Here is a 24193-nt window from a genome sequence, read left to right as displayed (position 1 = left end):
GCAATTGTTTCACAGAGCTCTATTGACGCAACTTGTGCGTTCCCACAATTGTCTACAGCTTCAAATATTCAACTGCCAGTTTTTAGTGGAACATTTCCTCCGGCTGAAAATACTTTCGCCCCTCCCAGGCCCATTAATAACACCGGCCTAATTGAAAATGTACCCTATCATAGGACACCTGTTCCAATTTCTTTCGGCAATCGTTTCCAAACGCCAAGCCATTCCGGCCCATTTCAGGCATATTGCCCAAACAGTTGGTCAAACTTAGCAAACGGTAGTTTTGAGCCCTCAAATGTAACCCCTCGTGGACCTGTTTACCCAAGCAGCCAAAGCTTCGGTAATCAAAACTCCAACCCATATCGTCAACGGAACATTCACCGCTCAGTAAAGCTGCCGGACATCCGAATTCAGAAGTTCGATGGAGACCCACTCAAGTGGAACGAATGGAGCAGCATGTTTTCTTCGACTATCCACAACAACGAAGACATCACTGGCACTGAACGAATGAGCTATTTGCAAAGTTTAGTCACTGGACCGGCAAAGGATTGCATCTCCGGATTTCTTTGCAACCCAAATTTTTACTCTTCCGCCCTTCAAGAGCTCAACAGACGCTTGGGAAACCCGCAAAACGTTGTCGGTGCCTTAACAAAAGAACTGGAAGCTTTTCAAAGACCGGCTATGAATGACCACGAAGCTTTGATAGCTTTCGCTTCGCTGTTAAGAAAAGTTGTTCAGACGTTTGCCTCACATGGCTTCAGTGCCGACCTAAATGCGACGTACTTGCTCAGGATAGCCCGAGATAAGCTACCAAACCCAATCAATTTGAAGTGGACCGAACATGTTGTTGACAACGACTGGCCAAACCCAGGTCTCACAGAGCTTTCCGATTGGATGGATCGGCAATCCAGAGCCTTTGAACAATTACAAGACGCATTTTTATCAACCACTAACAAACATTCAAGTCAACAAAACCAATCACAGTGTTCAAGTTCCTTCAACAATCGGAATAAGAACCAAAACCGTACAAACTGGAAACAGAATTTCCCCGGAAGCAAAAGCTCTAACCCCAGCAATAAAAGCTTTGAACATAACAGTACAGCAATTAGAAGCTTCGATAATGCAAAGCCTCAGCAATCGACGGCAAACATTAGCAACAACACGAAAGGAAGCTCTTCTTTCTCTGGTTCAAAGCAGCCTATGAGAAATGCAACAGCAAATAGGAGCAGAACAAAATGTCCGCTTGATCAACAAGATCACTACATTGGCAAGTGTCCGCAGTTTCTTAGTCTCGATGTTAGCAGACGCAATAGCGAAGCAAAGAAGAACTCTTTGTGCTTCAATTGCCTAAGTACCAGTCACGCAGCCAAAAACTGCACGTCAAATGTTCTCTGTCGACATTGCAATGGCAAACACCACAGCCTTCTCCACACAGACAGACAAAAAGCACCCGAATCTACAAACTTGACAGAAATTGATCTCCCAATGCGTGAACCATTGGACCAACAGGACAAAAGCAATGACAATCCAACCCAGGTTTTCAATCCTGGTTTTCGACCAAGAACAAGAAATCAACTACAGGTGATACCTGTCACCCTTTTCGGAAATGATAATAAAAGACATAACTGTTATGCCATTCTGGACAACGGTAGCACCATTTCATACGTCCTCAACACCACTGCCGACAAGGTAGGGGATCCAAAAACTTCAGACTTTGATCTGAATGTGTCGCACGCATTTGACGAATCCGTCATGCACGCAAATCTTGTTCGCTTGGACATTGGAAAGCTCAATAGCGATCAACCACTCTTCCGTTTAAACTATGTTCATGCAGTGAGAAATTGGACTTTCAACGATGCACCTATGAACGATTTGAACGAAGCATGTTCGTCCTACCCTCACCTTCAACATATACATTTTCCTAAACTTAGTGATAACAAGATACAGATACTTTTAGGTTTTGACGCTACCCAGTACATTTTGGAACGCGAGTTCCTTCAAGGACCCTCAGGAAGCCCCTTTGCCTTACGCAATCTTCTCGGTTGGACAATTACAGGCCCAATTAAGCGAAAACCCGAGCCATTCCTGCAGGCAACAAACTTCCTATCTCATAGTTATAGAGCCTTTGACCATGCGCTCACAAATTTAACTGTTGATACTGAAAGACATCTCAGTGAATGTGTGACCAGTTTCTGGAAAATAGAGAATACAGGAACCGATTTTGAGGAAACTGCAGATACGTCAACAGACAGTAAAAGAGCAGTTCAAATATTACAAGATACAATCCATCATATCGGAGACAGATATGAAATTGGTTTACTTTGGAAACAGGACAGTAAATTAGAAAACAACTATCCAGTTGCCAAAGCACAACTTGACAGCCTTTAGCACCGACTCAACAAAGATATTGAGTTGAAACAGTTGTATGAGAAAACTTTGGAAACAGATTTAGAGAAGGGTTATGTCAAACCAGTAACTTTCTCAAATCCAGCACCAGAGAAGTTTTGGTACCTTCCCCATCACCCCGTCACCAACCCCAACAAACCCGGGAAAGTCAGGCGTGTTGCAAACGCCGCATCTGTTTTTAAGAAACAGTCGCTAAACAAAAACCTTTTGTCAGGCCCAGACCTTCTCAATAACCTGGTCGGCTTACTATTTCGCTTTCGCCAGGATTCTGTTGCAGTAATGGCAGACATAGAGGCCATGTTTATGCAAATTTGCATACGAACAGAAGATCAGTCATGTCTCCGTTTTCTTTGGCCGTCAAACAACTCCGTACAGCAGTTCCAGTATACGCGACTCATCTTTGGAGCCAGATGTTCACCAACTACAGCAATATTTGTCCTCCAAGAAACAGCAAAAGACTTCGGAAACACCGCTACAAAAGATCTAATATTCAACAGTTTCTACATGGATGACTTTGTACATTCGTTCTTCAATGAACAGAAAGCTGAAACTGCAGTTCAAGACTTGCGACAAACACTCTCTAATGGAGGTTTCAGTCTAACTAAGTTTGTCTCAAACTCTGTTCAATGTCTAAGCAAAATACCCAAAGAACATTGTGACAGTGAAAAAGACAAAAATCGTGTCTTAGGTGTAATGTGGAATACAGTTAATGATACTTTCTTCCACCAGAAGCTTGCCAAAGTTCAGGAAGACAAAAAGGACTACACACTCAGAAAGCTCCTTTCCTTAATTGCCTGCTTGTTCGATCCATTAGGAATCATTGCCCCATTATTGATTACACTCAAAATCATCTTGCAGGATACTTGGAAAGAAGGACTTGCATGGGATGATCTCCTGTCAGATGAGAAACAGAAATCAATAAAAACTTGGATAGAGCAATATCTAAATGTGCAAGAAATATCAACGCCACGATGTTTTATTTCTCCGAACGAACCATCTCCTATAAACCAGTTACATTGCTTCTGTGATGCCTCACAGCTGGCTTATGGAGCAGTCATATACATCAGGTCTCAATCAGCTAACACCATTTCAACGGGGTTTGTCATAGCTAGAGCTAAAGTTGCGCCACTAAAGCAAATCATTATCCCGAAACTTGAGTTGCAAGCAGCCGTGCTAGGATGTAGACTAATGCAATTTGTTTCCAAGCAGCTAACAATACCAGTTACCTCAAGACACTTTTGGAGCGACAGTGAAGCTGTCCTTGCCTGGATCAAAAGCAAAGACAAATTGAAAACTTTTATTGCAAACAGAGTACAAGAGATCCGCAACAACACAGACGTCTCCAAGTGGCAGCATATCAGCGGAAAAGTCAACCCTGCAGACCATATCTCCCGAGGAATACCAGCCTGTGATATCAACGTGTTGTGGTTAACGCCTCCAGCTTTCTTAAGTGATCCCGAAAGCCATTGGAAGAACTCCTTGGGTAACAAGGAGGAGACAAACGTCACAATGAAACCATCCAACGATGAATGTATTATCGACGTCAGCAGATTCTCAAAGTGGACGAAGTTAATGCGCTCTATGGCTTTTGTCATAATGTTCATAAAGAATCTCAGATCGAAACAAAGAGGCAAACTAGAACTCGACGACATTAACCAAGCCCGAATTTATCTCTTCAGAAAATCGCAAGAGAAGTCCTTCAAAGACGCCATCAAAGACATGAAACAACACAGGCCTTTGTCAAAGAAAGATCGTCTGCTCTGTTTGTCCCCTTTCTTTGAAAGTGGACTTCTTCGCGTTGGTGGCAGAACAAAACGAAGCTTGCTACCCTTTGACGCCATGCACCCCATCATCCTGGACTCTAAAGAGCACAGCATTCAACTCTACATACAGAGATGCCACGAAATTTGTATGCACTTTGGAGTGGAATACACTCGCAACTACATACAACAGAGATGCCACATTCTTGGAATCAGACTCTTCCTGAGAAGTTTGGCCTTCAAATGTTTCGACTGTCGCCGCTTCCGAGCACAGGAACTACAGCCACCGATGGCAGACTTGCCAGACATTCGTTTCCAGGAAACACCAGTCGTCTTCACCAAGACGACTGGTGACAGGAAACACCAGTCACCAGTCGTCTTCACCAATGTCGGCGTGGACTACCTTGGACCTTTTGCCGTCGTTCATCGTGTTACAGAAGTGAAGACCTACATCTGCCTATTTACTTGCTTGGTTACAAGAGCAATTCACACCTGGAAGTTGCAGAGGACCTCAGCACAGACAAGTGTTTGACAGCAATCCGACGCTTCATCGCTCGACGCGGCCAACCGCGGTTGTTCCTGTCGGACAACGGATCCAACTTCCTGGGAGCAAGAAAGCAGATCAGAAGAAGACCACTGATGTTGGACCACGACTACATCAAAGATCAGCTACTGAATCAGTCTGTCGAATGGAAGCTCAACCCTCCTTCTGCTCCTCACTTCGGTGGGGTGTGGGAGAGACTCGTTCAGTGTGTCAAACGAGCTCTTCTCTTGAACCTCGGCTCCGCAAAACTCACCCCAGATGTCTTTGCCACGATCGTCAGTGAAGCCGAGTGTCTTGTCAACTCGCGTCCACTCACTCACGTGAGAAGCAACCACGAAGACGACAACCCACTTACACCAAACCACTTCTTGCTTGGAAGGCCCTTCTGCAATGTACCTGGAGCCGTTTTCAACGAGACACTTACCTTGAAGAGTTCGGCGTGGACACAGGTGAAGCAGAGACTTCAGCAGATTTGGAAGAGGCTGCTAACCGAGTATGTTCCTTCGCTGAACAAACGACAGAAGTGGACGTCTCGTGAAGCAGCTTTGGAAGTGGATGATGTTGTCTGGCTTCTTGAAGAGTTTACACCAAGAGGAATCTGGCCGCTGGGACGAGTCACACGGACTTTCACCGGCCCCGACAACATAGCTAGGTCATGTGAGGTTAAGACCGCTTTTGGCAAATTAAACAGACCAGCAGTAAAACTTATGCATGTCTACCCCAAACCCACAACCAGGTTAGGGTTAGGTTTTGTGGGCCCGGAGGATGTTAATGCTAGAGATTAACTTCTTACGTTTATTGTGTTTTACCGCCTTTTGTAAGTTGATTTGTTTCCAAAAGTTGTAACGAGTAAAGTCACGATGATGAAATGTTGTAAAACCGGAAATGATACTCTTGCTTGAATTGTGTAACCTGAAACAAAACATGAGCAACCAAACTAATTGAAACTTAAAGCTAAGACTCAAGACAGATAACGACCTATCACCCTTCCCGATGCGGACCAGCGGAACCATGGAGTTATCAAGCTGAAGTACCAACTTATGTGAAAAGTCGCCATAAAACGTATAACCAACTATCGCTTTTGATTGCTATGTTTAGGGAAACTGACCAGATCATTCATATCTCTTGATCAGTGTGATAGTATTGGAGCATATACTAGGCTCAAGAATTAATCATTTTCGGCCAGCTTTTCAGTAAAAATTATAAGTCAGTTTTCGCACCGACCAGATGGGAAATGTCTTCTTAATTGTCTCTTTATTTTGCAAAAAAGATTACTCTCAGTGCACTCGCGAGATTTCAAATATCCGCTCTTCTGCTGCAAAAACTATCCAAAAAATAGAAATTGAACTCAGAAGATGAATCACTTTGACGAAGAATCGAAATTGCTGAAATGAAATAAATTTCTTCCAATTTTAGTGAAAACAAAAATCGCCAAGAAGATGTTTAGCCGAAAACCATAGAACTGATTCTAATTAAGTGGAAACAAAGAAATTTCATAAGATTGCACTGTGTAAAACAAAATTTAGCTACCATGCACTTGCTAAGATCATTTATCTTGCCGAGTACGGAGCGCCTCAAATGTACGCAGAAAGGGATTGCTCGCCGAAGGAAGGATATTTGCACAAGAGTTAGTGGCAATTATCTCCGTGAAACTGAGGAGTGTACTGGCCCGACCTGATCAAACCAGTGAAAAAAAGGAGTAGTGAAATTTACAAAATGCCAAAAATTTTGGGTCCCCTGTGATCAACTTTAACAGGCAAGTCAACAGGAGAAATGAGAAATCTTGTAAAATTTGGAGCAATAGGAGACTGCAAAAACCAGAGTCATTTAAAAAGTTTAGCAAGAGTTGTTTCTCGAGGAGTTGCATTTTTGAATCTCACAAAACTGAAAAACTAAAATCAAGATAATTAAACAAATCACACCCCTTTTCAATGAAAGGGGAAAAATTTGTCTCGAAAAGAGAGTGATCAAAACTCATTTGTGAATATCGATCAGCAAACGTCTATTGATAATGATGTTTCATTGAACGAAGACAGGCCAAAGAAGTTAAAGTTGAGTTTGCTTAGCAAAAAAAACTGCTCCATTTTTAGCTATTCAGACTGTTGTACTGCCGAGACTTAGGTTGACCCAATTCCGTCGCGTTTGGCTCGTACTTAGTGTGAGTGGGCGATTGCGCCGCGTTTGTCAGTTTATTAAGTAAAACTATAAGTTTTACTTTTGGATTTAGTAATTCACGTCGCAAACGGCTAGTTGAGTTTCTGAGTTAGCTTTTGAAAATCAATTTGCTAATTTTGATTGCAACTGAGACTTAGCAACACAAATGAGAAAATGAAATTAAATTTACAATTTAATCAGAACAGGAAATTAAAGTGATTATAAATTGATCACGCGAAGAGACAGGAAGTTAACATTTGTTTATGTTGTGATCAAACAGTTTCCTCTCTAAAATATGAACAAAAGGAAATCAGATCAAATCTTATAACAGTAATAAAATGAACTAAATACTGCTGTTGAAAGGAGAAAGTTAAACTAATTACGGCAATGGATAATAATACTAATATCCAGTCCGTTCAACAATTCCCACTTTGTGAAGAATGATGAAGATTATAATAAACACGAACAGAAAATTAATACTAAATCGCCGGTAAATTATTAATAAAAAATTATTTCATTAAATAAATATATATGGTTTTAAGAAAGTTTAAAGAGAATCATCTTTCTGGCTTTGTTCCGCCTCTAGCACTGTCATCTCGCTTTCCATAGGCTCCGTAGGTAGGTTTGCGTGTGGGTTAGTTAACCATCGTTCATTGGGTTTTCGGGGTGATACTGTACCAATAGAAGTTGTATCTGTAAACGGTATTTAGGAAGAATAGCCATGAGTCGATTGTACATTTCGCTCAATTGTTTGTGTTTGTTGACCCGTTGACTTGCTTGTTTTGTTCTTTTGTCTTTTACTTCTTCTAACTGAAGACAATTTAGAGTCTGTTGTATCGCAAGCTTTTAGCGTTCTTTTTTCTTTTCGTAAAATTGGAGTCAGTTGAATTGGCGGCGCTGCGATTGGCTGATCTGGGTTGAAGTGGTGAACCTGCGTTAGACCAGGTCGATCTTTGAAAGCATCTTCATATTTGGGATTGCGCTTCGATATGCGCTTTTTCGGAGGGCTCGTGCAACATTACTTGCTGTGGAGGTACACGATCTTGCGGAGGAAATAACGCTAACTTCATCTTGATATTTTCTTGACCGTTTACTCTTTTTTCTTACAAGATTTTTTGCAACGAAACTATTTGTGATTTTGGATCTTTTGCTCAAGAGCTTTTTCATCGAATTTGAGGGGCCTTCGTTTCGCATATTGTGCTAACTTGGTATCTTTCTTTTACAATGTCCGAATTTCGGACTTTGACCTCTGGTTTTTCGGCTCTTTGATGACGCTGGTTGTGGGGCTAAGTCTTCCAACCCTACTTCCGGGTGCAGAACCTCATAAAAATTGTCGTGGTTTCTTTATTTTCCTTTTGAAGCACGGATTTTGCGGGCAATTTTGACTCTAACGCTGTGCTCTCTCCGAGGAATCGGTCTCCAGATTCCTTCCGACCACATTAGTCAACTCTCATCATCTTGTACTTTCTGTTACAAAGCATGAGCTTCGGCATTTGCAGCGTAAATGACTTCTTCTACTTCGTTGTATGAGCAAATTTTTCTGTCAGGCCATTGTGTGTCAGATAGTTAGGACCGACCTGTGATTGTATCTTCGTCTAAATAATTTTTTTTACATTTTTTTAAAATTAAGTTTTTTACTATTAAGTTTGTTTGCAATCTTAGATGCTGGTGTGTGGCACTTTCTGCCAAAATATGCCTCAAATGATGTTATATTAATTGATTTTTGTTTTGTACTCCTTAGTTTTTGGATAATTGTGTTTATTGCATGTTGTAAGATGTTGTAGCTGTCTTTTTATGGTTTGAAAAAGGCGTTCAACAAGTCCAATTGCTCAGTGATCATTTGATTGAGCGTAAATTGGTGCAATGTTGTTTTTGGAACAAAATTCATTATATCTGTCACCTGTTAAACACCTCTAGCATCATCTAATGTGATTGATCTTGTGACTCCTTGATTTTATATATATATATATATATATATATATATATATATATACTTAGAAAATTGGTGACGTTTGTACTTGATGCGTTATTTACTATTTCTGTTGTGGGGTAATTAGAAAATCTATCAATGCTTGTTAAAAAATATTGTTCTATGTCTTTTTCGTTAAGGATAGGACGCCAAAATCTGTTTTGTAATTTTTTGTTTGGTTCAGTGCAATTTACTAGAGGAGGCCATTTGCTATGCGGAATCAGTGGTTTTAAGTTCTTACCAATACCAATATCTGTGCAGGTTTTGCACTCATTAGCTTGTGCTGGTATGTTGCGATGAATATATGGCCACAAAATGTTTTTGGCGAGCGATAGTTTCGCAAAATTTCACGAATGAGTTGAATGGTAATCTTCAAGAACTGCGTCCTTAGTTGCCCTTAGAATGGCATTTTTTTCGTCATTGCAGAGGCAACCATGTTTATCAACCAAATCTCTCTTTTATGAGTGGGTGTAAGGATTGACGTCCTTCAATTGCTTCTCATTGTTCCTCGGTACGCAATCGAGAACTTCCTTCAATATTGAGTCTTTCCCCGTTAGGGTTGACAAGAGTTTCTTGCTGAACACTCCCTCTGATTGTTTCTGACAATCTTGGGTCCTTTGTTGTGTTCAAAGCATTTGTTGAGTTGTTGTTTCTGTTGTTGTAGTGGTGTTTGTCGCGGGTGTTGTATTCGTCGGAGAACTATCAGAAAATGTTTGTTGAGTGTTACTGAGTAAAACGAGTAATATACCAAAATGCGTCATTTTTCTTGGCCAATCAGAATCGAGTATTTAAATACGCATAGAAATCGTTCCAATTTACCTACAAAGCTCGGAAAAAGTGCAATTAACATAATTTCAAGTAAATCTAATCATAAGACCTATCAAATAAGACATGATTCGGCTCAATATTTTTCGGCTTTTTGAATTCATTGGTACAAAATGGTGACTGGCATTGAACTAATGCGTTATTAGACAAAATACCGGCCAAATGAGCATCAAAAATTGCCGTCTAAAAAACCACTTGTTGCTATGATCGTCGTAATCTTAATACGTTAATGATGCTTATACGTTATTGGATTGTACTTTGCTTTGCTTTATATATCATTCGAATCAGTTAAATTGAGCATCCGAAAGAGTGTTTTATCACCTTTATTTTGGTGCCGCTCCCGGCTTGTTGAATGAAGTTCGTTAGGGCAAAATAATTACGATATGAAGCGCAAAACGAATTGACATGTCCTGTCAGAAGCTAAGTTTGTGCTCGGAGGCATCACCTCGAAACGTGTGGGAAGAAATTTACATTTGGCACCGCCATTTCTTGTATTTAATTACATCACAAACGCAATGTTGCAACATCCAGAAGTTATGCAGCAAAAATTAGACATGGGCAAACGAGAGCTGCGTTCTTGCCGTGCATGTCCCAGGATCTGCGACGTGAACAGATTGAAGGACAAACGATGAGTTTGCAATACTGGACGTAATCCAATTAGCCGCGCCATGTGTGCAAGAAAGAGAGTCGAAGTGTGACCTGGATGAAGGATTCCAATTTTTCAAGGAAATCATTGAGATCAACCCGAAGAACTGTGGAGTCTGGTTCCACAAACAGCAAATTATTCAAATGAGTGATAGCGGAAGTAGGAACAGTCTCAAACACTGCTATTAAGCAAACTCCGCTGTATCAAAAACTGTAAGAACAAAACAACTATTTTTGTGGCAGTAAATTAAAGTAAATATTGATTTAGACGGCAAGAGACCCAACCCGATAATTCAGGGGTATTAATATCAAACAATTACTGTGAAAAATATTCGTAACCGGTAACCATTAACCTCACAAATATAATTTTTGAGACGCAAAAACATCGATTTTGAAAATTTTTGGTCGAAATGTCGAAAACTTGTAAAAAAAGATCAAGTCGTTCCGTATATCAAAAAATTACCTCAGATAAAGAGAAAAATGTGAGAACATAATGCTAAATTGTTCAAATTTGAAAATTTTTGGTCAATTTTGAGGCAAAAAAAAAAATTAGAAAATCAATACCGAATATTGATAAACCGTATTTTTGTCCAGTTCACTGGATTACCGTTCCGTAATCAAGAATTTGCAGAAAAAATTGACCAAAACTTGAAAAATTTGGACAAAAGCATAAATTTTTGACAAATTCGTCAAAATTTTAGTTTTTCAAGTAGAAGGTTCGCTAATTGAGTGAAACTCAATACACACAGAAAACTTGTGGAAAAAAATCCACAACCTCCGGCCTAAAAAAAAAAAAAAAAAAAAACTTTCCAATTCAAAGAAATTTTTCTCGTCGCCCTTTTATGCAACGTTTCGTACGCGTCCTTTTTGTTCTTTCACTCGTCAATTGTCCGTGTTCCACTTTTTTTTTCAATAACGTCGCTCTCCCAAAACGTCGCTTTTCGTTTTCTTCGCTATTTTTTCCGATTTTCTATGTAGTATGTCATATGTGATGAAGTATATTGTTGTTTTTGCTGTAGTATGTTGAGTATGCTAGTATGCTGGTTTGTTGTTTAGGTCCTATAGCTTTCTAGGGTGTGACTTAAGTTTATTCTCGAGTTACGGCTGGATTGTCCTTTGACTTTTCAACTTTACTAATTTACTAGCCTTCCTGTTGTAGTACATTAATTTTTGATGCTGTATGTTTGCGTGTAACCGTATGCTTGTTAGTTGGTTTGGTATTTTGACTTCTAGGGTGTGACTTAAGTTTATTCTGGAGTTACGGCTAGATAGTTTCTTCACTCTTCCAGCTTTCATAGACTACAAAAGCGCTGCATATTACTTAACTTTTGCTGTAGTTTGTTTAATATTGTTGGTATGCTGATCGGTTGTTTAGGTTTGAATACTGCTAGGGTGTGACTTAAGTTTATTCTAGAGTTACGGCTAGTAAATTTCTTGCTCTTTTCATCCATTTAGCATACTACAGCTTTGCCGTAAATTAGTTCGTTATTTGTATATATTAAGCCCCATAATGACTTGTGCTAGTTTGTCTCTTGCAGTAGCATCTCTCCTCCTTCCTAGGGTGTGACTTAAGTTTGTTCTGGAGTTACGGCTAGTTTGTGTGGTTGAGTTTGTGGCTGTGGTCTGCTAGCATAGTGGTTCCCGACCTCCCCGCTCGCTGCGTAATCGTCCCCCGCCCGTTCCGACCCGCCTTTCCGTTTCGTTGCGTACTACTCGCTCAACGCCTCCGTTCTGTCCGTCTCGTTTCCCGTTTCTTCGTGCGTCGCTCGTTCAGCGTTTCCGTCCCGTCCGTTGCGTCGCCCGTTTACTACCCGCGTTTTCGCCAGTTCCGTTCCGTTCCCTGTTGCGTTGCCCGCCGTTCGCCCGTCCTTCCCGCCCCGTCCGCTTCGTTTCCCGTTTCGTCGTGCTTCGTCCACCCAGTCCTCTTTACCCGGTTGCCTGTGTTCCTGTTTAGTCTCACGTTGTTTTCAAGCACGTTAGACGCACTCTATAATTTCTTACTCACTTTCGCCGAGTAATTCATTACTCGGTAACTTCTTTTCTGCTCTTCGACGTCTTGATTATCAAGTCGTCGTCATTTGGGTTCGGTATAACCCGCATTCCACGTGGTTGGTTGATGGTTACTCTACCTTGATAAACTAGCCATTTCAATATCATGGCCGAACAACAGCATAAATTGAAAAAGCTCTTTAATGCAAGATCTAATTTAGAATCTGAGTTATATAACATCCACAAGGACATCACAGATGCCATAGATCGTCAAGACAGGAGGGTTAAGGTTGAACGCTTGGTTTCTAAGTTAAAGGATGTCTTCAGTAAACTGGTGCATAAGAATGAAGAACTATTTGACTTAGCCAGTAAAGCGGAGAACCCAGATTCAATTTACCCTGTCCTTGAGCAATGGTTGGATGATGTAACCAAGAACAACGATAAATTCTTGCTTGCGGCTAGAAGCTATATTGACTCAGTTGCTGACCGAGACACCGTATGTGAGGGCGCTAATCTTCAAGGCCAATCTAAGAGAAGTTCACGCCGAACAACATCATCAATGTCTAGCCAGCGTAAACATGAATTTCTCATGGCAAAACTAAAACGCGAAGAGGCCGAGAAACAAGAACAAGCTGCCATGCGCCTCGCTAAACAAAAACACGAAATTGCCATGAGAAAAAAGGAGCTTGAAATACAAATGGAACAGATGGCACATGAAGAATTGGAGGAAGACCACCGCCAGCGTGTTGCAGCAGCTAAATTAGATGAGGCTGATTTAATGGATAATCATCCATTGTTTAGTCACCACTCAAGTGAACTGAATTTGTTTAAAGATAGGGGATCAGATAGAAGTCAGGGACTTGTTCAGGATTGGGTAAATTCGTTTCCAGCAGGTAATTCAAGTGAGTTAAACTTTTCTCGTCCTGGTTCAGCAACCGCCGACCCTCCTGTTAAAGATACTTCCCCTAGTAATCCTCCAGAAAACCCAAGTGATGTTGCCGATAACTTACATCATCTTGAAATGCTTTCTCAGTACACACGGCCAGGAGTTGCAATTTCTGTTGCCCAGCAGGAAGCTTTATATCGGGAATATCTCCAGGCTCAACTGCAGCAATCACTCATTGATCAAAGAGTCGAGCAGGCACATAGTCCCTCAGGCAGTGGTAAGGTGAACCAAGTATCAGTCGACGTACAAAATGTTGCACTTCCACCACTTCAGCCACCTATGCAACCTCCCCGGCCACCGTCACCCGCTATTGCACCAACGAACGCCATCTTTGTACCTGATTTTTCAACAAACCCACAAATAAATCAATTCTTGGGTCCAAAAAGCTCCAGTGTGCCTTGTCAATTACATATGTCAATGCCTCATGTTCCGCAACAACAGAATCCACCTCAAAGTAACATTCAACACCAAACACAAGTCCCTATTGCCCATTCCCCGCATAATGTCCCTCCACCTCTAAACCCACTCGTGAACCCGCCACCCGTAATCCCGCCTCAACAATTATTAAATCCTCAGCCTCCCGTGATTCCGTCGCCCATTCCAGCGAGCACAGCAACATACTTACCCATCCCCAACATTCCACAACAAAACATTGTCCATTCACCTCAAACCCGCCTGGTACCGTGTCCTACAGCACAAAGACCTCCCCAGAACTGTAACCTTGATCTAAACTTGTGGAGTTTTCCACAGAATAAACCCCCAAACGTAAACCAGGCGACAAATAATGCTACCGCCTACAAAAATGTTCAACCGTACCTACCCCCAAGCACAGCTAACCCCACCATCAGCCATCCCATCTTGCAAATGAGTGCACAACATAATCCAAAAAGCAACTACGCAGCTAACTGTAGCATCCCTGTTAACCCCTTTAGTACAACTACTAACATCGTGCCACCCTTCGTCACGCCGGTTATACATCCAACATACGGGCATACTGCTCCAATACCATTGTGCTGGAGTGGCCCACCGCATCCCACGCCTCCAACGTCAGTATCTGAAAATGCAAGCTTGATTAAGGCATTCACTGACGCCTTAACTAGCAAGAGGAATGACCCGCTACCCGAATGGAAGTTGTCCCAATACAATGGGGATCCCCTACAGTGGCACGAATGGTATGGTCAATTTAAAAGCGCAATTGACTCTCAGTCCTTAACTGATGATGTAAAACTGACATACCTTAAGACCCTCGTTACAGGTAAAGCTAAAACAGCTATAGCTGAGTTCGCCTACTGCGGCGCAATGTACAAAGACGCACTGAGGACCTTAGAACGTAAATTTGGCCAACCACAGGCGGTCGTAAGTGCACATTTGGACAAACTCAACAGCTTTCCACCATTGAAGATGCACAATAGCGATAACATCATTAACTACTCGGGGTGCATTTCAAGTCTTGTCGGGGTATTTAAATCGCTGTCATACGATTCGGATTTAAAGAGCGCTGCGCTTCTCAACACCGCCGTACAGAAGCTACCACCCAATATGAAGGAGTCATGGTCACTCTTCACGGTCAAAAAGCATTGGGTGAAACCTACTCTTCTTGATTTCAACGATTGGTTAAAAGAGAAGGCCGAAGCGCACGATTTAATGAAGACTACCGCACTTAAAGCAAGGACTGAGGATACCAACAACTCAGTAACCAGATCAAAAGTTGCTTCAAAGGCATTTGCTGCAAATACGCAACAGAAGAGTAACTTTAAGCCGCAACAGAGATCTCCGTCAACCTCAATCTCTAGTTGTATTGTATGCAAAGGCAGCCACCGGCTGTGGGAATGCCGTGTCTTTAAGGAAAAGACCCCCACACAGAGAGCCAAGGTCGTGGCTGAGGCAAAGCTCTGTTTCTCTTGTTTGCGTGATAAACACATGTTTAGGCAATGCCCAAGTCCCCGTAAGTGTAGGAAAGATGGTTGCAACAGCTCACATAACACCTTACTTCATGGAGCTGAAAAGGTTTTTCCAGCTAAACCCTCAACAAACAACAACATTGATACTTCGAAGTCAAATGTAGGTACTAGTAGGCCATCTACTGGTCAACAGCAACCAAGCAAAACAACCACTTTGTCTTCCGTGACGGATGTCAAAGGCCTCCTTCAGGTCACGGAGCTGAAACTTAATAATTCTTCTGGCACTAGTACTACGGCGTTGGTTTTATGCGATACCGCTTGCAGTAACTCTTGGGTGTCCGATAGTCTCGCAGCTAGACTCGGTTTGCAGGGTACCGCATTAAAACTGACCGTCAAGGGTATAAATACGGAAGAACTCATAGACACTAAGGTGGTTCAATTGACTGTGACACCTCATAAAGATCAAGACTTCGAAGCATTCACAGTGCGTCCCTACGTGAGGGATACATTAAACGTAGGTTCCGACATCATTGACGTCAAGTCCATGCAAGAAACGTACCCACATTTGGCAGTTCTAGATCCAGTTAGATATAGCTATGGAGACATTGAGATGATTCTTGGACAGGATGTCTACCATGCCATCCGCCCGTTAGAGTATTTTTCAGCCGACGAAAAGTGCTCACCGTTCGCTGTCCACTTGCCCATAGGTTGGGTTCTAAGTGGCCCAATCCCGTCAAGTTCAAGTTTAGTCTCGGTGTGTTTCAATGCCAATATTGAACAGGATTTTGAATTAGCTTGTCAGGTTAAATCTTGGTACGATATGGAATCGTACGGCGCGTTGAAGCAAGTTGACCCACGATCCGCAGCGGATGCTCGCGCGCAGGAAATACTTGAAGCAACAACTTTCCATAACGGCCAAAGATACGATGTCGGTATGTTATGGGCTGATGACAACATCCAGCTCCCGAATAACTACTTTTCGTCACTAGCACAGCTCAAGTCTCTCGAAAAGCGGCTATCGAGAGATACATCATTGAAAGAAACTTATGCTAATACCATCCGTGAAGACTTGGAAAAAGGTTACTTGATCACAGTCCCTGATGCTCACAAAGTAGAGCAGCGGTCGGATAGAGAGTGGTACCTACCAAATCATCCCGTAATCAATCCGAACAAACCGGGGAAAGTGCGTAGGGTATTAAATGGTGCAGCAAAGTTCCACGGTACTTCTTTGAATAAATCTTTGCTCACTGGGCCCGACCTCCTCCAAAACCTAATCCACGTACTACTTAGATTCCGTCAGCACCAGTTTGCCGTGTCCGCAGATATCGAGGGTATGTTCCTCCAAGTGGGTGTCCCTGATTGGGACCAACCATCACTGCGTTTTTTGTGGCGGGAGGACCCCACAACAAATGTTGTAGTGTATCAATACACGCGCCATATATTCGGGGCTAAAGACTCGCCCACATGCGCTAACTATGCACTGCAACGCACGGCCCGAGACAATGCCAGTCAGTACCCGGAAGCAACCAAAGCCGTCCTAGAAAACTTCTACATGGACGATTACTTGGATTCGGTGGAGTCACCTGAGAGGGCTCTCAAAAGATCGAAGGAGTTGGTGCATCTTCTCCATCTCGGTGGGTTCAAGCTTACTAAGTTTGTAAGCAATGTAACAGATCTGGCTGATCGAATTGATGGGTCACCTCAGTCCACCGAACCAAAAGTAATTGCCTCATCTAAGGAGGAATCTTCGCACGTGCTTGGGTTGAAATGGGATCACAACAATGATACTCTAGTTGTGAGTCGGCGTACCTCCAGTACAGTAACTAAGTCTTTAACACAACGCTTGGTATTGAGCCTAGTGTCTAAGGTGTTTGATCCCATCGGCCTAGTGGCACCATTTACTGTTGGTGCCCGATTGTTACTAAAGGACATCTGGCGTGTCAGCGGGCAGCACTGGGATGAAGAATTACCAAAAGACACTGTTGAAAGGTTCCTCGAATGGAGTGTAGAACTACCCAAGCTTGCAGAAATCACGATACCGAGGAGCTACTTTTCGGGAAGCTTTAAACACCTGGAACTACACATGTTTGGCGATAGTTCCCAAGAGGTCTTCAGCGCTGTTGCATTTCTCCGAGCTCAAGTAAACACTTCTAGTGGGCCAAAAACAGAGCTTGCATTTGTCCTGGTTAAAGCTCGTGTAGCACCTATGAAAGTGATGACAATTCCAAAGCTAGAGCTGCAAGCTGCTTTACTGGCCGCTCGGTTGAAACAAGATATCTGTCGAGCCCTTACTGTGCATGTCAACAAAGTTTATATGTGGACCGACAGCACTACTGTCTTGCAGTGGCTCAACTCCACAAGCAAGCAGCCAATATTTGTTGCAAACCGTGTTTGCGAAATCTTAGAACACACTAGCGTTGACGAATGGAATCACGTTGCCTCAAGCGATAATCCGGCAGATGCTGGCACTCGCGGTATGTCCGCTGAGGTTTTGCAATCAAGTAGCTGGGTGAGAGGTCCAGATTTCTTAAGAACCAAGCAATTCCCATTCGAACCAAGCACTGAAGTAGTTAATAACATCAAACTCGGTATAGTAGCAAAGGAAACTGATGAAACAAATACATCATTGGCCGCATCTGTAACCAAGCCAACTAAAGAACCGCCCCCGCAACTAATTCTCTTCGATAAGTACAGTTCTTATCAGAAGTTGCTACGGATAACAGCGTACGTACTCCGCTTGTTACCTTCTCACGAATGCTACCGTAATGTCGATGGTAGCATCATAGACCCCACGGAGCTTGACAAAGCCGAGCGTCATCTCCAGTATCTTGTGCAAGGGGAGTCATTCAATGCAGAGAGAAAAGATCTTCTCGAAAACAAACCCGTTAAACGGAGTAGCCGTATTGCCCCGTTTTCTCCCTTTATTGGGCCAAATCGTCTAATCCGATCGGCAGGCCGCATCAAGCGGTTGGTCGAAGTTGACTTTGATGTAAAACATCCTATCGTTCTGGACGCACGCCATGCATTTGTAAAGTTGTTCCTCAGGCACACGCACGTTAAACATCATCATCAGGGTATTGATTACCTGCGGGCTAAAGTACAAGAACGTTATACCATCCTCAAATTACGATCCTCACTGCGTTCAATTAAATCCAACTGCGTCACGTGCAGAATGTTCCGCGCTGCCACTATTCAACCCCTTATGGCTGACCTCCCAGTAGAAAGACTCGCATACCAGTCTCCTCCCTTCACGAACACCGGGGTCGACTACTTCGGCCCATTTTACGTTACTGTACGTCGGACTACCGAGAAGAGGTGGGGTTTCCTCTTCACATGCTTAACTACTCGTGCCGTTCATGTTGAAATCGTTCCGTCCATGGACGCCAGTTCGTGTGTAATGGGAGTGGAGCGGTTCGTCTCCCGTCGGGGTACACCGGCCATTATTTGGTCAGACCATGGCACTAACTTTGTTGGCGCGGAAAAAGAACTACGCGAGAACATCGAAAAGTGGAACACCATCAACATCGCTGTGGAACTTGCCCACAAAGGCATCAAGTGGAGGTTCAATCCGCCCAGTGCGCCACACCAAGGTGGCATCTGGGAGAGGCTAGTACGTAGTTTCAAGCGCGTACTTTACACAATCCTTGGAACACGTCGCCTCACAGATGAGGTTTTAAGTACTACTTTTTGTCTGGTCGAACATGCACTTAATTCACGTCCGTTAACGCCCGTAAGCGCCGACCCGTCCGACTTAGGCGCATTAACACCTAACCACTTTCTCCTCGGTAACCAAGCACGTTGTCTCCCGTCCATCATTGGCGCAGATGAGTTTGATCACCGTAAACGTTACGCCCGCGCGCAGTCTTACGCTAACGCTATTTGGTCTCGTTGGATCAAAGAATACGTACCGGCGCTGAACCGACGTTCCAAGTGGCAGACGCCTGCCGAGCATCACCTTAAGACCGGTGATTTGGTTTGGGTAGTTGAAGAGACCAACCCAAGGGGTTACTACCCCACTGCTCGGATCACTGAACTTCGTTACGGTTCCGACAGCGTCGCACGCTCCGCCGTATTGCGCACGTCCTCCGGATCGCTCGTTCGCCCGCTTGTAAAATTAGTACCGATTCTCCCAACATCTTCTTCTGGGCCGGAGGATGTTACTGAGTAAAACGAGTAATATACCAAAATGCGTCATTTTTCTTGGCCAATCAGAATCGAGTATTTAAATACGCATAGAAATCGTTCCAATTTACCTACAAAGCTCGGAAAAAGTGCAATTAACATAATTTCAAGTAAATCTAATCATAAGACCTATCAAATAAGACATGATTCGGCTCAATATTTTTCGGCTTTTTGAATTCATTGGTACAAAATGGTGACTGGCATTGAACTAATGCGTTATTAGACAAAATACCGGCCAAATGAGCATCAAAAATTGCCGTCTAAAAAACCACTTGTTGCTATGATCGTCGTAATCTTAATACGTTAATGATGCTTATACGTTATTGGATTGTACTTTGCTTTGCTTTATATATCATTCGAATCAGTTAAATTGAGCATCCGAAAGAGTGTTTTATCACCTTTATTGAGATTTTGTTGCGGTCGTTGTTTTTGTCGAGGCGTTTCTGGTGAAGATATGATCGGATTCAATTTAAAATGTTTACTTGAGAGAGAACTACGAGCAGGAAGCGAGTTATTTTTAGAGACTTTTTTTAAACAGGAATTTCTGATTTTCGCGCTTAATTTAGATATTTTGTGGTGATTAGTTGATTTGGTATCAAATATGGGACTTATTGGGCTTAATTGTTCATATTGTTCACATTCTTTACTGTCTCTCTTTTGCACGGCAGTTGCGACGCATTTTTCATGGATTTTTATTTGCTTAAAGGTATAGTGTTTAGTGTAAATTGTGGTTTAGAGTGTGATTAGGGTATTTACGGCGTGATTGACCTATTTGAATTAAATTTATTGCAATTAAGTGGAGTCTAAATTGCGAGGCAATTGACGATGACGATTCTGAATATGTAAGTACTGATAAGAGAATTTTATGGTCAGTAATTCCAGTAATCACTGTAAACTCTTTACTATAAAGGTAGTATTTGAAATAGTCAATAGACCATACAATTCTCAGTAGTTCCAGCTTATTAACACTATATCGTTCTTCTGTGGTGTTTAGAAATCAACACGCGAATGCAATAGGTTTCCGTCTGGTGTGTTTTTTGAGTGTTGTACCAAGTCCAAAATGCGAAAGGTCGCACTTTACTCTAACATCCATGTTAAGATTATAGTGACAATTTTCTTTGTGCTATGTTATCTTAAATTCTTTTGAAGTGTTTGGTGTGTGACTCAGTCCATACAAATTCAGCAGTTTTTATAGTAAAGGTCTTAGTGGTTGACAGAGTTGTGCTAAATATAGCATGAATTTGCAATGTATTGTAATGTTTTGAACCAAGAAACGATCGTAATCGTTTAAGTGTATTTTGTGATGGGATTGCAAATATAGCCGCCGTTTTGCGTTCGAGTGACTAAATATCTTTGTTTGGGAAAACTTGTACCCAAGCCATTCAATTTCTAATTTAGCAAAATGAACTTTTTGGAGATTGATGAGCAAATTGTCCTCATTCATCTTTTTTGAAAATGCAGTAACATAATTGATTCCGTCGGATTCTGATACGATACTAAGCATTGTAAAAATGTCTAGGAAACAATATGTATTTTGAAAGCCTACAAACGTGTATTCCATTGCTTTTTCGAATTCTGCGGGCATGTCAGTCAGGCCATAAAAACCAGTTTTAAGTCCAGTAACCGTTTTTTCACCGCAAATAATTTTGAATTTACAGTCTTTTGCAGTGTCTGTAAGTAATTGTAATTGACTGTATGCATCTTTGAGGTCTATGGTTGGCAAATATGGTTGTTGGCTTTTTTTTGTATTTGTTGAAAGTTGGTAAATTGACTCAATGAACATTTCTATATTGGGCATTTGTTAATTATTTTCATGAATTGCTTTGTATAGGACTTAGGATCTAGCGCTAATATTATGTATTGATCTTTCCTTACATTAATTACGTTATTTGAAAAGAAGTTTTCATCATAGCCGTTATTCAGTTTTTCGATATAGCGTTCTTTTTGCAATCGGTCAAGTTCAGCAGTAATTCTAGGTTGTAAATTGATCGGAACACGACGACCTGTTTAGTGTTTTGCTGAAAACTTGTGATGAAACTTTGATTTAACGATGTTTGTCTTTTATAGTCCAATTCCGGAAATTAATTCGGGAAATTGCGAAGCGACAGCTTGTTTTACTTTGCCTGTAGAAATATTTATAGTGTTAACACATTTGCCTCTTTTTGATTGTTGTTGGGCAACTGCTAGTTCAAGACTACTGATGAGATCCCGTCCTACTATGGTTTTGTGACCATCATCTACCACAGTAAGATTTGCATCTTCACACGTCCAATCATTGAATCTACATGTAGTGGCAATTTTCCCTATGACCTTGATCGGTTCATTTGAGAAAGCTTTGAGGTCTTTCTCGTCTGCTGGGCAATCTAGCGAGCAGTTTTAGTTATGATGCTACAAACGCTGACAAAATCAATCATCGAGACTGCGAGGACGTTTTCAAACTGTAAATCGGAATTGAGTGATTTGAATTTATTTGCCGTTGCGAGCGAAATAGTTGCGACATAGTTAATAGAATCATTGTCTTAATTTGAGTCGTATACTTGTTCAAACAGTTTTCTGTAGCTGATTATTTTGTTTACAGACTCTTAGTCATCACTTTTATCAGCTCTTGATCCAATCTGATTGATGTTAATTTGTTGGGGTGGTGATGTTTGGGATTGAGACCCTTTAGTTTTTCTGCACATCATTCCAAAATGGTTTATGATTCCACAGTTGTTATTTTTCTTTCTATGTGCTGGGCAGGTTTGGCGGTGCTTTTAAGTACAGCGCCGACCGCAATTTTCAAAGATAGTAGTTGATTGTATTGCTTAGAGGCTTTTGAATTGCGGTTGTAACCTTGTCTTTGTTGCTGGTAGTTTGTGGTCCGATTGCGATTTTTAAAACTGTTAAATATGTGCACAGATTGAGTGTTGTTGTTGAGATTTTTGTTAATCTTTTGTTCGTTTTGGGCTCTGTTTTCCATGTGAATTGCTTTTTCCAGTGCTTTAGCTGGTGACATCGGTTCCTCAGTAGTTTTTTTTGCGTTTCGAAGTTCAACATATTCAGGATGATTGTGTCGCGTATTAGTATTGTTTCTTCGTCACCTAGGCTGCAATTCGCGCCTGTTCGATGAGTCCCCCTTAGAAACTCTCAGCAGATTCTCCTTTCCGTTGTTTTGTTGAGAAAAAGACAAATATGTTTTATGTAAAATTACAAGTTTTTATGAATGAATCTTCCATGACAAGCCATAGTTCTTAATGGGTTCGGTTCCCTTTCAATAAAAAATGTTGGTGCTTACTTGCGAAAGTTTTACGACCTTCTTTGCCAGTGCAGAGGTAGAGCAGCAAAGTAACTTTTTGATCGCAGAGATCCCATTGTTTGTCATCACAATTATTACCGATTTCTTCTACTCTTTTCCATCTGTTCTGTCATGTTTCTTTAAGCTGTTGATTGAGAATTTTCCCGTCTCGTTCAGTTGCTTGTGCGTGGTTTTTCTAAGGCTCCTCTTATAAAGGTTCCGGGGGAAAAACTCCTGAGGCGTGTTCATGTAGTAGAACTTCAAGTTAAATTCTCTTTTTTGGTATCAAGGTGAGTTTCCATTGTTGAGTCCAGTTCTCCCACGAGAGAAGTGGTGTTATTGTTGCCTTCTCCCAGACTGCGTTTATGTGGAGAGATGTTTTTGTGTATCAACTGCTGACTGCGTCATTTTTTACTGCTGAAGCTTAATTTGGTCCACTTGCGTCGCATATGACTCTTACTTATTTAGAGTAGATGATTGCGCCTCGTTTGTCAGTTTTTTAAGTAAAGCTCTAATTTTTACTTTTGAGTTAAGGAATTTGTGTCGCGATTGACCAGTTTGTCATCACAATGAATACCGATTTCGTCTACTCTTTTCCATCTGTTCTGTCATGTTACTTTAAGCTGTTGATTGAGAACTTTCCCGTCTCGTTCAGTTGCTTGTGCGTGGTTTTCTTTAGGCTCCTCTTATAACGGTTCCGGTGGGTATATAACTCCTGAGGCTGGTTCATGTAGAAGAACTTCAAGTTGAATTCTCTTTTGGTATCAGGGCGAGTTTCCCTTGTTGAGTCCAGTTCTCCCACGAGAGAAGTGGTTTTATTATTGCCTTCTCCCAGAATGTGTCTATGTGGAGAGAGGTTTTCGTGTATCAACTGCTGACTGCGTCATTTTGTACTGCTTAAGCTTAAGTTGATCCACTTGCGTCGCATTTGACTCTTACTTAGTTAGAGTAGATGATTGCTCCTCGTTTGTCAGTTTATTAAGTAAAATTCTAAATTTTACTTTTGAACTTAGGAATTTGCGTCGCGTTGAATTTGCGTTGAATTTCTGAGTTAGCTTTTGAAAAGCAGTTTGCTAATTTTAATTGCAACTGAGATATAGCAGCTCAGATGATAGAATGAGATTAAATTTACAATTTAATCAGAACAGGAAATTAAAGTGAATATAATTTGATCATGTGACGAGACAAGAACTTGACATTTGTTTATGTTGTGAACAGACAGTTTCCTTGTCTAAAATGTGAACAAAATGAAAATCAGACCAAATCTTATAACAATAATAAAATGAACTAAGTACTGCCCATAAAGTGGGGAAATTAGTCTAAATACGGTAATGATATTAATACCAATATCCAGTCCATATGACACAGACAATATGGAAAATTAGCTTTAACTATAGTGGAATTTAAGCTCCTAAAACTTCAAATGAAACGCCGTTTATGTAAAAATGTACATACTAAAGTCTGATGAGAAAAAAATCTTATAAGCACTGTATCCGGCGCGCAAATGGTCATACCTTTTTTGGGTACTCTGTTCTCTATAGAACTATAACTTAGAAACGCCATAGATAACATGAAAAAATACTTTTTTTTCTTATGCAGAA

The 24193-nt window shown here is 41.5% G+C and overlaps 1 protein-coding gene across 1 annotated transcript in view; it reads left to right on the top strand.

The window, feature by feature from the left end:
• LOC142341222 (uncharacterized) overlaps positions 1-24193 on the top strand; it is a 297980-nt gene that overhangs the window by 209577 nt on the left and 64210 nt on the right. The window lies entirely within an intron of this gene.

The sequence above is a fragment of the Convolutriloba macropyga genome, chromosome 6 (genome assembly GCF_964194025.1).
Source record: "Convolutriloba macropyga chromosome 6, txConMacr16.3, whole genome shotgun sequence".
In the NCBI taxonomy this organism is placed as follows: Eukaryota; Metazoa; Xenacoelomorpha; order Acoela; family Convolutidae; genus Convolutriloba; species Convolutriloba macropyga.
This window is presented reverse-complemented; position numbering and strand designations above follow the sequence as displayed.